This window comes from Pongo abelii, chromosome 8, assembly GCF_028885655.2.
Source record: "Pongo abelii isolate AG06213 chromosome 8, NHGRI_mPonAbe1-v2.0_pri, whole genome shotgun sequence".
NCBI classification, from domain to species: domain Eukaryota; kingdom Metazoa; phylum Chordata; class Mammalia; order Primates; family Hominidae; genus Pongo; species Pongo abelii.
The window spans coordinates 123,445,355-123,461,940 of record NC_071993.2 but is presented as its reverse complement, the minus strand read 5'-3'; the positions used below and the strand labels follow the sequence as shown (position 1 = coordinate 123,461,940).

General features: G+C 36.4%; 1 long non-coding RNA gene and 1 pseudogene across 1 annotated transcript; both read right to left on the bottom strand.

Moving 5' to 3' along the window:
- Positions 1 to 363: 363 nt before the first annotated feature.
- Positions 364 to 8,865, bottom strand: LOC129048362 (uncharacterized). Its single transcript, XR_008510643.2, has 3 exons — positions 8,725 to 8,865; positions 7,922 to 8,129; positions 364 to 511 (listed from the first exon to the last, which is right to left on the bottom strand). It is a non-coding gene; the product is annotated as an uncharacterized LOC129048362 (long non-coding RNA).
- LOC112135239 (small nuclear ribonucleoprotein G-like) lies at positions 8,353 to 8,572 on the bottom strand (annotated as a pseudogene).
- Positions 8,866 to 16,586: the final 7,721 nt, after the last annotated feature.

Below are 16,586 nucleotides of genomic sequence, written 5' to 3'. Positions count from 1 at the left end.
TTTCATATGACTTGTCTGTAAGTATTCAGAAGTAACTTCAATATACTTGTCAACAGTATTTCCAGTAAGACTGAAGTTTACAAATGCTTATCTCAGTGTAAGACACACAATTTCTGCTGTATTCTATGATGCTCTTTCATAAACTTGCTATGTGTAAAAGCTTTTGATATCTGGGGATTTTTTTCACTTAATATAGAACCTAATTTATATTAGCATCAGATATTTCATTCATAGTTAAAAACAATTGCTTGCTGAAATTTCAGTCCTTTTTTCTGTCTAAGTTCTTCATTCCCTCGTTTTCTACATATTCTAGACATATTATTATGGTTTAGTTCATACTGGCCTCTTAAACTGTGGTTCTTTCAATACAGTCATCTTTTATTTGCATATTACACATGGAGGAATATTCTTTATTTTGTCAAAGAAAGATGTTCTTTTCCACTGTGCCTGAATCAAGCTTCTTTTTTCTGCATCCAGTAGAGATATGAGTATACAGAAGCAATTCTCTGTTCTAGGAGAAACAAGCACAAGGGGTAAGTGAAATCAGCCTCAGCATTAGAGACAATAGGGAGTGATGGTGCTTGTGGCTAATGAGAGAGCAAATGAACCATCGAAGGGAACAGCTGCTGCTGCTCCACATAAAAGAGATGGCTGATAGTTTCCATGCAGGAATGTAGTTTCAGTATTGTCAAAATTGATTTGTTTTTAAAAGAAGCTAAAATATAGTTAAATTAAAAAAACAACAGGCTGAGCACAGTGGCTCACACCTGTAATTTCAACACTTTGAAAGGTCAAGGCGGGCAGATCACCTGAGGTCAGAAGTTGGAGACCAACCTGGCCAACATGGTGAAACCCTATCTCTACTAAAAATACAAAATTAGCCAGGGATGGTGGTGCGTGCCTGTAATCCCAGCTGCTTGGGAGGCTGAAGCAGGAAAATCACTTGAACTCAGGAGGTGGAGGTTGCAGTGAGCTGAGATGGCACCATTGCACTCCAGCCTGGAAGTTTTGCTCCAGAAAGAGCAAAACTTCGTCAAAAAACAAAAACAAAAGAAAACAAACAGAAAACACTACAGATCAAGAGGACAGATAGAACAGGTCAGCAAGTTAGATTAGCCTTATTAGGCAGTCAGTATGCACTCTCTGTATTAAAATTTTCCATAATTTCATAGAATTTAATTTTTCTAAAATTATGCCAATCACTTTGAATGGAATACTATATATTGTCCAACACTTCAAATATTTGCAAAAATTTTTATAGATGGCATAATATGAATTTCTTATTTTTATTATCCCAACAGGCTCTCCCTACTGGTAGAGATGTCAGTGGCATAACCCTGCATCCACCATCACAGAGATGATGTTATGTGGATGCCGCCTTGCCACAGATCTGGGACTTCCGGATACACACATGACCTAGGTCAGGCCAGTCAGAATCCTCCTCGGGTTTTTGTTTAAACACTTGAGGGATACTCTCTTCTCTTAAGACTCACTACCTGAAAGTACAATGAAGTCTAGAATTGTTTATAGTCATTTTCACCAACACACAGGAAAAATTACCTTAAAATGGTGCCAACTTGGAGGAAGAGAGCAAAGCCAAAAACCAGAGAAAAAGGTCATAATAACTTTCAAACTGCACAATCCAGACATTTCTAAAGCCAGAATTTTCCTTGATCTTCCTCATTACATAAACCAATATATTTTCTTTTTGGCTTAGGCTGCCTGCCCATTAGTCATGTAATAGCCATCTAGATGATCAGGTCCACTGTCATGGTATCACAGCACTGGTGTTTAAGTAACCTTTAGTGTACTTAATAATGACCCCACATCGCAAGAGTACTATTCCTAATTTATGGATTAAACTATCATAGGTGTACTGGTATAGGAAAAATCATAGTGTGTATAAAGTTCAGTACTATCCAAGATTTCGGGCATCCACTGGGGATTTTAGAACATATCCTTGCAGATAAGGGGTTGGCTACTGTATTCAGAAGCACAGAGGGTTCTACTCTACCGTTTGGGTGACCAACTCTCCCAGTTCTATTATTGACATCCCCAGTGGGTAGTCTCAGGCCACTCATTGAACTGCTCATTTTTTTTTCACAGGTAAAATGGAGAAAATGGTACCTATCAAACCAATTTCACATTTTTTGAAGTGTCACATGAAATAGTGAATATGTAGGATACCTAAGCTTTTAAAATTCCTTAACAAATTTAACACATGATTAATAAAGCTTTTAGTAGTTTGTACAATGATCAACGTGTGGAAGACATTAGTCTACTTAACAAAATAGACCAAATTTGTTTTAGAAGAGTAATCACCGTAATGGAATTTCTCATCTTAAAAATAAACTAGCTTAAAGGATTTCTAGGGGAAAAAAAAGCAACTAAAACCAGGATAATGTTTATACTATATATTTTCTTAATTGATAGCCTTATAGTGAACTAATTTTAAACAATTAATGTGTGAAAATGAAAAATGATGACATCTAAATGTTCATTGTGTGAAGACAAAAGGGACTTAGTCAATCTAAGCTAAAAAATATGAAAATTTACACTTTTAGTATGTTCTGCTCTAGAGAAACAGGAGTATTTCTGATTTCTGAACATCTTTTAAAATGATCTTTTATTCTAATAGGATCTTTTCCCCTTTCATTAATTTCGAAGATAAACTTAGACTTTTAGGTAAAATAAGTGCCAAATGAACAAAACAGTGATGTATCATCAATATATAACACACTAATCTTAAATAATAGTACTCTAAAATGTTTAAGTCTTTCATACGACAATGAACAGGTCTTTTTTTCTCAAAATCAACGTGTTCTGTAATATGTTGCTTAGCTACTGTTGCCAAGTATTTTTCTGTTTTATTTTTCTTGAAAAGGAATATTGTATCATATAATCTTTGGGCTTCTCTTTCCCTACCTTAACTCCTGTTCTGTCTATATAAATCTAAGAATCTACACATATATGTTTTTATTTTAAATAAAGAATTATATATGAAAGTGGTTAGAATTTAAATTGATTCAAATGTTTACATTATGTTTCAAATTCTCACAAATAAAAAGTTTGGGTTTATAGCCCATACTATTCAGTTATTCTCTCCACTTTTGCATTTATGGCCATTTATAAAATGTATAAGTAAAACATGAACTACCAAAGGCTAAGCAAAGGTGATTCCATCATTTAAGAAATACATGATGAAAACATATTCCATTATTTTAAAAATACAGAACTGTAATAACTTTCCCCAATTGTCTTCTTCTGACTCTTCAAAATCAAGTGTGGACCTAAAATGGAACGGTCTTTCCTCAACTCTATTACTGTAAAAGAAAATGATTTTCCTCCACTTTTTTAAAAAGAAAATAATGTGTTCTGGTCACCTCTCAGTTGTTGGCTCCTAAGTAGTAGAAAACAAGGTTGTGCACAAGGCTAACTCCCCTATTACGCTGTGAGTTCTTCAAGGGCAGGGCCTTGTTTTGCTCACCCTGTTACCTCCAGCCCCTAGCACAGTGCATGAGAATGAGGAGGAGGAGCTCAGTAAGAGTGTCGAAGGAACTGATGAATGATGAAGGGCCAATGGTTAAGATTCTATTTGTAGAAATGGCCAGAAATACCCTAAGAAGGGAAATAAAGACACCATCTCATCAGCTAGGACTGCAGTGTAACCCCTAAGGAAAAAATAAGAGGAAGCATTGTTACTAATTATTTTAAATACATAGTAAAAATCACCCTAAAATTTTCATCCATCTATTGAGATCTCAAATGTTGGGTAAGTATGACTGACTACAGGATAGGATGAAAGAAATACCATGAGATTAGAAACTAAAAAAAATTTTGCATGCCAAGGACCATTTTGATCAATGTTGGGAAATTTTGTTCCTTTTGAATTCCTGTGTTGTATATATGGATATTCAATATTTTGGAACAAGTTAGGTTTAGAATTGTTTTCTCTCCGATGAAGAGCTACATGGAAGCATAGGCTTATCTTCCATCTGTTTTCCAGAGCCGAAAGTGGGATTGTATTGAAAAGAAAACTGGGCCAGAAAGGGCAGATAAACTCATTTTCAGTACTCTTGACCTTCATCCTGGTACTCACATAGATCCTTTGGTTTAAAATGAGCACTTTGGGACACACTGATGAGTTCGATGTTGATCAGTATATGCCCCAGGATTTCCTTGATGACTTTGCTTTGTGCAAAAGAAATGGTGGTCCCTGAGCAGTTTATGGAACCCACTCATGTATTTTAATAAGTAAGACCTTCCATCATCATTATTTCACTGAGAGTAGCACCACTGATTATCACAGCCATAATATCAGACATTGCTGAGAGCATGTTCCTTCAAAAATGGAACCAAGAGCTGTGTTGCTTATGTTAAAGACCTGTATATCTCCTTCAGCATTTCATTTTTTTCCATTTCTTAGATGACACAGGGCAAAGTCTGATATGAAATTACCAACAAAATCTGACTGAACTCATCCCGAGTAATATCCCCAGCCAGTGAAACCACACAATAACTAACACATCACAATAACACAGAGAATTCTCATACTAATTTTGTCCATATTACACTGGCAGAAAGCTGTTGCCCACAGTCAGCAGAATGCAGAAAATGTATGCATGAGAATACAAGGAGATGAGCCAAATCTGGCTCTTGCTGCGTGGTATCTAAAGTTTTATCTATAAATAAGTGTAAAATGTGTACATTTTCTCAGGAACTGCTACTTTAAACGAACCTGCCATTAGGGTGAAGACTCAGCAACATTATAATGTTCCTGACTGGATGTGAATATTCATGTGATCTTGACTATAAAATTATCTTACTCAAGGGGTCTAGACAAAGAATAGGCTTCAGGGTAGGAAGACATTGCAGTAGTCCTCAGAAATGGTCATGCCTGAGCTAGGAATACTGCAGTTCTTGAGAGTCAGTCAACAGTGAACACTTCCTCACGTGGTCCATTGCAATGATCAACACCATAGCTGATATTGTTAGAAATGGTGTAGAGAACAACAGCAACCTAGGCAGGGGGACAGCTTAGAAAAGTGTCTTGGGAAAGAAGTGACTCATACTATTAAGAATCTGGATCCAATAAACTGGTAATAATGCAAGTTCAATAAACAAGTTGTCAACAAATTTTCTAAAATATAATCTGAGACACTAGGAGTTTATACATAGAAGCCAGTCTAATTTTATCTGGATTCAGACGTTACACAGTTTACTTGAAATCTAAAAAGTGTATGTCTAATTATGAGGCAAAAAAACCTGAAAACCAATCAAAGTAATAAACAAATGAAGCCTCACACTAGTGGGGCAACCCCAGTGGGCTACACCAACTCCATTCAAAAAGGTTCCAAACCGAAAACTGCAGGAACATGTGGAGAGGCCACCAGTGACCCATCAAATAAGAACCTAAGCACCCACATTTACTGCTTACAAGCTACTCAGTTTTTACCATGTTTTTGTTCAATAAATATGAACTACTGCTGAATTATTTTATAGCTCACTAGAAAAAATTTGTTCCGTGATTTTAAATTCACCATCACAGAGATGCCTTCCGGAATATCAAGCAGGTACTGAGTTCTGAATTCGTGCCAGAACATTAAAAACACAAACAACACTTTCTTCTGCTTTACATTAAGAAATCAGTGCTGAGAAAGCAAACGCTTATCCTTAAAGGACAATGTAATCTACAAAAAATGCGACCCCCAAAGGAAGCCCTTGAGTCTGTCTCAGAGTCAAGAAATTGTAGATTTGTGTCTGTGATTATGTCTATATAATTTATACTGATTACAAGCTCCTTTCTGGACTATAAGAGGGATGTACATGTTTTGGACTTATGGACAGAGTGAAGCTATGTGAGAGGTTTAGTGTGAATGGTTGAGCCTGGTGGGAAGTAAGAAAAGGGTGACTGGATAGATAGGACTTGACCTTTCTGACAGGAATGGCAAGGAGAACCTCAGCCTTATTCACATGGAATCAGATGCCAGTGCCTTACTGGAGAGGAGGGATCCAGAAGAGAACGTCCAAGTTCAGGGATATATCCCTTAGTGGCCTGGATTTCAGGACAGAACCCAGTGTCCTCCCTCCCCCTAACAAGAGAGGAGACAAGGGAGAGTCAAGGGAACCAAACTCTAGAGATTTATGGGGAAAAATATTTAAAAAACAGGAAACAGAGATACAGCAGTGTAATCCACACCTTCCTACAAGAGTGCAATCCAAAAGTGTGAAAAATAAAATAATTATCTTTGGCTCTGAGCAATCAGCAACAAAATAGATCTTTATGGCACAATCATACTTGCTTGCAATTGACAGATCGCTAGATAAAATAGTTTCTGATGCTGCGTCCTAGTGAAAGAATCAGGTTTTCTCAGTTGATATTCGGTAGTCAGTGAACTAACGGGTTATCTGAATTGCCCTTGCAATTGCCTCCAGTAGATGGTCAAGCTCAAAGGATGATACAGACAACAAAGATTATCACATGGAAGAAGACTGGCATTGACACCAGCTTTCTCGTAACTCCACGGGCACATGCGTTCCATATTAAGCATCACAATCTGTCCAGTAAAGACAAGTGGGATGATGCCTCATTCCTACTTCAGCTCCAAACAAACTTAGAGAATTCACAAGACATTCTGAAGGCTGCTCTCTGCCTGTACCTACCCTTCACTCATTTTTAACGAGTTGGTCTTTGAAAAGAAGCCTGGATTGGGACAAGGCTTGTTTTCTGCAACAAATATTGAGGAATTCCACTGTGAAATACACAATATCATGTGTAGGTGGGCAACAGCTCTGAAAAGGCCAACTCAAAAATGTCTTTCCCAAGGAACTCAATAATACCAGAACCATTAAGAGTATTTCTCAGCTTTAGCTGACTTCTGGAATTACTTGGGGAGCTTGAGTGCTTTGGCAGCAGTTTTTGTTTGCTTGTTTGTTTTGTTTCATTTTAGCTTTTGTTAAAAATGTACATGAAGATGTTTGAAGGTGGAATAAAATATATAAGGATACAGATCATTAGAATGCCATTCACCTAACTAGAAATAGATGGGAGCTTCCTCAATTTGGTAAAAGGCATTACAAAACAAGCTACAGTTAGCATCATACTTAATGGTGAAACATTAAATCCTTTCCCCGGGAACAGGGGATGTTTGCTCTCACCACTTGTGTTCAACGGTGAACTAGAAGTTCTTGCCAGCCCATTTAGGCAAGAAGAAGAAACAAATGGCATCTAAATTGGAAAAGAAGTTTCAAATTTGTCACTATTTACAGATGACGTCAGTGAGTATGTAAAAAAAAAATCCTATGGAATCTTCAAAAAAATCTAGTAGAATTAGATTTCTACTAGAATTTAGCAAGATCACAAGGTACACAAGCGTTATTAAAAATTAAACGTATTTGTATACACTGGCAATGAACAATTATAAAATTAAATTTAAAGTGATACTAAGTATAAAGTCACCAAAATCACAAAATATTTTAGAAAATATCTTACAAAAAAGATGTATAAGACTTCTACAATGAAAAGTACAAAATGTTACTAAAATTACAAAACACCTAAATAAATGCAGATACATATTATGTTCATAGATTGGAATGTCCAGTATTGAATGTTGATTTTTCTCTAGCTTAATCTATATACTCAATGAAACTCCTATTAAAATACTATCAGGGCTTTTTGTGAGGAAATACACATGCAGATTCTAAAATTTATATGGAAATGCAAAGGATTCAGAATAGCCAAAACGGTTTTGAAAGATAAGCAGAGTTGGTAGAATTGCACTGCCTGATTTCGAGGCTTACTACTTAAAGCTACAGTAATCAAAATCCAAGGTATTGTCACAAACACAGACATATAGAGGCCGGGCGCGGTGGCTCAAGCCTGTAATCCCAGCACTTTGGGAGGCCAAGGTGGGCAGATCACCTGAGGTCAGAAGTTTGAGACCAGCCATGACGAAACCCTGTCTCTACTAAAAGTACAAAAATTAGCCGGGCGTGATGGTGGGCGCCTGTAATCCCAGCTGCTCAGGAGGCTGAGGCAGGAGAATTGCTTGAACCTGGGAGACAGAGGTTGCAGTGAGCCAAGATCGTGCCACTGCACTCCAGCCTGGGCGACAAGAGCGAGACTCCGTCTAAAAAAAAAAAAAAAAAAAAAAAAAAAAAGACAGACATATAAATCACTGGGACAGAAGAAAGAGGCAGGAAATATATATGACTAATTGATTTGTTTTACTATTATAAAAGTATATTTAACCAAAAGTTTAATATGAAAACATAAATGACACAGTGTTTAAATAAAAATAAAACAGGCCCCTTGGAGAGGGGGCATGGATTTCCCTGCTGAACAGCCATTGTTTATACTCGTCTCAAGGCTTCTAACATGATGATACTATTTCCATATTACTATCTTTCCAATTTTGTTCTGTTGATCACTAGTTGCCATCTCCACACATTCATCTATCACAAGATTCGTAAAGTGATCAAATCCCTGCAATATTCCTTTGACATGTCTGCCGCCATCTAATTTCGATAACTTCTTGTCCATAAGTTGTTTCAACTTGGGAGAGTGAGCTTTGCTGACGATTTTTGACCAAAGCAATCTAATGGAGAACAGGAAATTCTTTCTAAAAAAAAAAATTGCTCAAAAAAATTGAATATTCACATGAAAAAATAATAAACCCCTTTCTCACTACATACACAAGAATTAATTTGAGATAGATTATATACCTTGATATAGTTTGGATGTTTGTACCTCCAAATCTCATGTTGAAACGTGATTTCCAATGTTGGAGGTGGGGCCTGGTGGGACGTGTCGGGGTCATGGAGACAGATCCCTCATGAATGGCTTGGTGCCATCTCCAAGGTAATGAGTAAGCTCTCGCTCTGAGTTCACATGAGATCTGTTTATTTAAAGAGGCTGGCACTTCCCCCCTCTCTCTCTCACTTCTTCTTTCACCGTGTGACATACCAGCTCTGCCTTCACTGTCCACTGTGATTGTAAGCTTCCAGTACAGCCTGCAGAAACATGAACCAAAATAAACCACTTCTTTTGATAAATTACCCAGCCTCAGGTATTTCTTTAGAGCAACACAAAAATGGACTGAGATCTAAATGTAAAGCCCAGAACCTGAAAGCTTTTAGAAAGAAAACATAAGAGAACATCTTAACAATTTTGGAGTAGACAGAATTTTTGAACAGAGCGCAAAAGGTACTAACCATTAAAAAAAATGGATAAAATGGCTTTCATTAAAATTAAACATTTCTATTCATCAAAAGATGTTATTTAGAAACTAAAAAGACAAGCTACAGACTGGGAAAATATTCATAGCTCCTATAAATGGCATAGGTATATTCAGAATATAAAAAGAAGTCCTATAAATTTAAAAATAAGTCTGATTTTTTTAAATGGGCAAAATTCTTAAACAAATCCTTGGTAAAGGAAGTGACATCATTGGCCAGAAAGTACAGGAAAAGGTAGACAAAGCCTCAAGATGACAAAGTCATCAAGAAAATGCAAATCAAGAACACAATAAGATACTATTTCATACTCAATAGAATGGTGGGGAAAAATTTAAAAGATTGACCATGTTGATAAGAATGTGGAGTAACTGGAACTTTCATGCATTATTGGGAGGATTATAAAATAGTACAACTACTTTGGAGAATTATTTGGCAGTTTCTTATAAAATAAGCATACACATATCAGCAATAACTCCACAATTCAATTCCTAGGTATTTACCCAAGGTAAATGAAAACATGGTCACAAAAAGACTTTTATAAGAATGTTCATAGCAGCCTTATGAATAGTAGCCCCAAACTTGAAACAACACGTGTCTGTCCTCAGCAGAATGAATAAATCCATCACAGTATATTCTATAATAGCTTGCCACTCAATAGTAAAAAAGAGTGAACCACTAGTACCCACACAACATGGATAAATTTCAAAACTATTACTTTTAATGAAAAGAAAAACAGTTCATACTTGTATGTATGGTTTCATTTATATGAAGTTCGAGAACAGGAAAATAATCTTTGGTGATAGAAATCAGAGAGCAATTATTGAGCAAGTAGGGGAGTAAATAATTGACTGGGAAAGAACATGGGGAAGCTTTTTTTTTTTTTTTGAGACGGAGTCTTGCTCCATCGCCCAGGCTGGAGTGCAGTGGGGTGATCTTGGCTCACTGCATCCTCTGCCTCCTGGGTTCAAACAATTCTCCGGTCTCACCCTCCCAAGTAGCTGGGACTACAGGCATCTACCACCACACCCAAGTAATTTTTGTATTTTTAGTAGAGATGGGGTTTCACCTTTTTGGTCAGGCTGCTCTCGAACTCCTGACTTCAGGTGATCCACCTGCCTCAGCCTCCCAAAGTTCTAGGATTACAGACGTGAACCACCGTGCCCAGCCGGGGAAGCTTTTTGCAGTGATGGAATGCTCTATATTTGGTTTTGGGTGATGGTAGCTTTCACAAATATAGATATTTGCAAAACTATTGATCACACCCATTACGATGGCCATTATTTAAAAAACAAACAAACAAACAAAAAACAGAAGATAACAAATGTTGGCAAGGATGTGGAGAAATTGGAACTTCTGTGCATTGTTGGTGGGAATATAAAATGGTATACAGCTGCTTTTGAGGAACTACCATACTGTGGGAAAGAGTATGGTAGTTCCTCAAAAAATTATACATAGAATTACTATATGATCCAGTAATTCACTTCCAGGTATATACGCAAAATAATTGGAAGCAGGGAGTCAAACAAATACTGTACACCTCATGTTCAGAGCAGCATTATTCACAGTAGTGAAAAGGGGGAGGCGACTCAAGTGTCCATTGACAGATGAATGGATTAAAAAATGTGGTATATACATTCCATGGAATATTATTCAGCCTTAAAAAGAAAGAAAATTCTGACACATGAAACAACATGGATGAACCTTGAGACATTTTGCTAAGTTAAATAAGCCAGACACAAAAGATCAAATATTGTATAATTCCACTTAGATGTACCTAGAATAGTCAAATTTATAGAGATGCAGTAGAATGGTGTCTGATATGGGCTGGAAGTGGGGAATGAGGAGTTACTGTTTAATGGGTATACAATTTCAGTTTGAGAAAATGAAGTTCTGGAGATGCAGTGGTGATGTTGTACAACAATGTGAAAGTATTTAATGCCACTGAATAATATAGTTAAAATGGCTTAAAATGCTAAATTTCATGTTGTCTACAGTTCATAACAAAAATAAATTCATTGAAATGGACACTTAAGATTTGTACATTGTACTGGATGTTATATATACCTCAATTTAAAGTATTTTTAACAGAGAAAGAGAAATAATGCTGGAAAACAAAACAAAACAAACAATAAAACAAAAACAAAAACTGCTGCCAAAGCACTGAAGCTCCCCAAGTAATTCCAGTAGAGAGCAAAGGCTGAGAAGTACTCTTAATGGTTCTGGTATTGAGTTCCTTGGGGAAAACATTTTTCAGTTGGCCACAACATTTTTCTGTTGCCCATCTGCACACTGCACTGCGTATTTCAAAGTGGAATTCCTCCATATTTGTGGCAGAAAACAATCCTGTTTCAACTCCAGGGTTCTTTTCAAAGACCAACTTGTTAAAAATGAGTGAAGTGTAGGTACAGGCAGAGCAGCCTTCAGAATTGTCTCGTGAATTCTCTAAGTTTGTTTGGAGAGGTTTTGAGAGGTTTTTAGCAAGACGGACTATTGAACATTGTCAAGTGATTTTTCTGCATCTAATACGAGTTTTCTGCTTTATTCTACTAAGTGGTGAATTTGGTTTGATTTTAAGTGTTAAGCTTGCATTTGTGGGATAAACCCCACTTTGTCATGATTTATTATCCTTTGTGTATATTGCGGGGTTGTGACAATTTCTGTGTTATATTTATAAAGGATATTGGTCTATGATTAGCTTTTCTTGTGATATCTTCGTTAGGTATCAAGGCTATTCTAGCCTCATAAAATAAGCTGAGCCCTGCTCTCTCCTATTCTATTTTATGAAGGAGTTTGTGTAGCATTGGTTTTATTTCTTCCTTCAATATTTGGTAGAATTCAGTAATGAAGTTATCTGGAACTGTAGTTTGCTTTGTAGGTAAGTTCCTGATTAAAAATTCAATTTCCTTAATAGATATGTGGTTATTTAGATGTTCTATTACTTATTATATCAGTTTTGGTCATTTATGTTCTTCAAGAAATTTGTTCATTTTATGTTGCCAAATTGATGGGCGTACAAATGTTCATAATATTAACTTACTACCCTTCGAATACCTGTAGAATTTATAGTGGTGTCCATTTTTTTCATTCCAGATATTGGTGAATTGTGTTTCCTTTCTCTTTTTAAAATCAAACTTGCTGGGGATGTATCAATTTAGTTATCTTTTCAAAAATAAACTTTTGATTTTGTTGATTTTTTTCTATTAGTCTATTTTTTATTTCATTGATTTTCACTATTTTTATTATTTCCTTTCTTCTGCTTTTGAGATTAATTTGCTCCTTTCTTGAGCTTCTTAAATTGGTAACTTAGAATTGATTTTATTCCTTTCTTCTTTTCTTTTTTTCCGAAAGAGGGAAGTTTTATTTAAATAATAAATACATGTCAAGAACTACATAGAGTGCTTTGCATATAAGATCATTTTTATCATATAATTTTTTTAATTTTTAAAATTAAAAAACAATTTGTGGGTACACAATAGGTGTACCCTTCTTTCCTAATATAAGCACTTAAAGCTCTAAGTTTTCCTTTAAGCACTGCTCTTACTGAAGCCCACAAATTTTAATATGCTGTGCTTTCATTGCCAGTAAGTTAAAATTATTTTCTAATTTCCCTTGTGATTTCCTCTTTGACTCACGGGTTATTTAAAAGTGTATTGTTTAAGTATTTGGGGGATTCTCTTGATATTTTGTTGTTATTTGATTCTAATTCAATACCATTGTGGTTAGAGAACATACTCTGTATGATTACAATTCTTTGATACTTATTGCAATTTGCTTTATGTTCCATCAAATGTTCTATTCTGGTGAATAATCTCTCTGCATTTGAAATTAATGTGTACTCTGATGAGTTGGTTGCATAGTTCTACACATTTTTAACCAGATGAATTTGGTTAAAATCATTGATCAAATAATCTATTTCCTCATTGATTTCTGTCTCCTTGTTCTGTCAATCACTGAGAGAAGATGTTAAAATCTTCAACTATGATTGTAGATTTATCTATTTCTTTCTTTAGTGTCATAAATCAGAACAGACACATTTGTTTTTAATTCCTCTGATATTATTCTTCGGTGGATATACTGCCACTAAGTGACAAGTTTAATTTACAATATTACATTACATCCATATTGAATAATTATTAATACTTAACACATATATGGTATTTAACTTTTCAAGGTACATTCAAATACAGCCTCTCAGAGGAAATCACTGCTCAATATATATACATCCAGACTTTTTTGGATACTTATACGAATATAGATATGTGCATATGTGTGATAGGAAGAGCAATGCTCTCCCCACCAAAAGGTATCTACATCCTAATCCCCAGAACCAGTCAATATGTTGTTACATGACCAAGGGGCACTCAGGTTGCAGATGGAATTCAATTTGCTAATCAGTTAATCTTGAGATAACAAGATTATCCTGGGTTTCCATGTAGGCTCAGTGTAATTGCAAGGGTCCTTGAAAATAGAAGAGGGAGGCAAAAGAGGCAGAACCAAAAAGATGGAGCATGAGGACTCAGCCTAACATTGCAGGCTTTGCACATGGAGAAATGGGACACTAGGCAAGACATGCACGCAGCCTCTAGAAGCTGGTAAAGGCCAGGAAGTGGATTCTCCCTTGGAGCCTCCAGGAGGAGCACAGCCCTGCCGGCAAATGGATTTTAACCCAGTGAGGACTATTTCTTACTTCCGCCTGTAGAACTGTAAGATAATATATGTGTGTTGCTCTAAGCTATTAAGTTTGTGGTAATTTGTTGTAATAGCAATAGAAAACTAATATGATATATCATTATCTGGCCATCTATATATAATATATATACACACATATACAACTTTCAAATTACAGGTTTTTTTTTTTTTTTTTTTTGAGAGGGAGTCTCGCTCTGTTGCCCGGGCTGGAGTGCAGTGGCATGATCTCGGCTCAATGCAAGCTCCGCCTCCTGGATTCACGCCATTCTTCTGTCTCAGCCTCCCAAGCAGCTGGGACTCCAGGCACCCACCACCACGCCCTGCTAATTTTTTGTATCAGATTAGAGGTTTTTAAAAATTTTTAAATGTTAACATATTTTCTAAATTGCTTTTTCACATAACAATATATCACAGACATCTCCCAAAATTGGTAATAGATACTTCTCAATGTTTTGTTTTGTTTTTAACAGAGGATCTCAAATTACAGGTTTTTTTTTTTTTTTTTTTTTTGAGAGGGAGTCTCACTCTGTCACCCACAATGGAGTGCAGTGGTGTGATCATAGCTCACTGAAGCCTTGAACTCCTGGGCTCAAACAATCCTTCCACTTCAGTCTCTCAAGTAAGTGGGACTATAGGCATGAGCCACTGTGCCCACCCTTAATTTTTAATAGTTGCATTATATGTTCCTGGTTCCATATTTAGGCCATTTCCAATTTTTAAAAAACTACAAATAATGGTACATTCTTGTTCACAAACATTCATACAACCTATGCTGGCACCTAGTAGTACCTATTAGGTTATAAGTTAAGGATTTAAAATGTTGAAAGAGTCTCTCAAAATATTGTAACACAACAGTGTGCCTTCTTGCCCTAATGTCACCAATGCTGGCATAATCCTTCTGTTTAATTTTTGCCAATTTATAGGAAAGATTGTATCTTGTTTTTATTTGCATTTTTAAATTATAAATGAGTTTGAACATCTCTTCATATGAATATTAGCCTTTGTACCTTTTTCTATTAATTATTGATATCCCTTGTCCATTTTTTCTATTATTTCCCGTTTTTATTAAGTTTTTAAAGTTCTCTTTATATTATTAGTGTTAACCTTTCATTTATCACTTGTTGCAAATACATTTTCTCAGTTTTCCTTGTGTGGTGTTGGATGTCTTTTGTTGTATTAGAATTAGATGAATGTTTGTAAAATATCTGACAGTGCACAGCCCCTAGTAGGCATCCAATGCCTTAAGTCTTTGTTATTAATCCTGCCCTGTGGATGAAGGAGATGGTTGATACTCTGGGCATGCTCATCTGCCTGTACCTATGAGGTTGTTTAGGGAAAAGAAAAGAAAATGCTTTTTTTTTTTTTGAGACAGGGTCTTGTTCCATCACCCAGGCTGGAGTGCAGTGGTGCAATCATGGCTCACTGACTCCTCAACTTCCTAAGTTCAAGCCATCCTCCCACCTCAGTCTCCTCAGTAGCTGGGACTGCAGGTGCCTGCCACCACACTCAGCTAATTTTTAAATTGCTTTGTAGAGATGGGGTTTGCCACATTGCCTAGGCTGCTCTTGAACTCCTGCGCTCAAGCAATCTTCCCACCTTGACATCCCAAAGTACTGGGATTACAGGCCTGAGCCATGGTGTCCAGCTTCATTTTTTGATAGATTTCTGATTTATATGAGACCCTCACTCCCACTATACCCCCTAGTCCTGGAGAGCTATTTCTTTCTTAGTCCTATATTCTGTAAACAAAACAGTTAAATTTAAGCCTTCTAAATGAAGTTGTAAGTAATTCACAATAAAACATTATACCTTTTTTCATGACAAGCAGCAGAAAACAATATAATGACCCATCCTTGAGAACAAAACCTCCTCAGCCAATGGAATTCAGGTATAACAGGTGCCAGTCAGCCTTGTAGTCATTGTCTCATGCTCCCGGGATGAGAAATAATGTACCGTGGACAAGAAATAAAGACGTTTAATAAAGATTCATTTGACAAATGAATATGTGAATGCAGTCAGGTTCTGTGCTGGGGAGTATGGACGTGTGTTAGTCCTCACGTTTCTTGGTGGCATTTTAAAGAGTTTGTCCAGTCTTTCCTTCTTAAAAGCTGTATTCCCAGAATTCCTCAGGGTCATACTCACCAGTTTTTTCTTATCTCGTTGGGCAATCTTCACAGTTCTTTGCTGGCTGTTTCTCCTCTACTTGACCCTTCGTTTTTGGTTGTTCCTCTGGAGCCCATTATAGGCCTTCTTCATTCTCTCCAGGCCATTTCATATCCAAGTCTTTAATTAATGTCTACAAGTGGATAAAAAAATCCTTATTTCCAACTCAGGGCTTCCTCTTGAATGACAGATCATATATCCAATTACCTCTAGGTTTCTCCATTTGTCTATCTTGCAGATACCTCATATTCATCATAATGAAATTAGAGCTCATTGCTTCTCCACCCTCACTTTCCTTTGACCTGCCATTGCTTCACAGTACCCAATCTCAAGAAATGGTTCTGCTGTGCAATCCAGTGCTATGCAATCTAGTGTTCAAGCTAGAAACCCAGGAGTCATGTTTTATTCCTCTGTCTCTTTCATTTCTCCCTTCCACTTTCTTCCTTGCAATCCATCATGAATTTCTCTTAATTTTAGGGCTTACATTTTTCCAAATC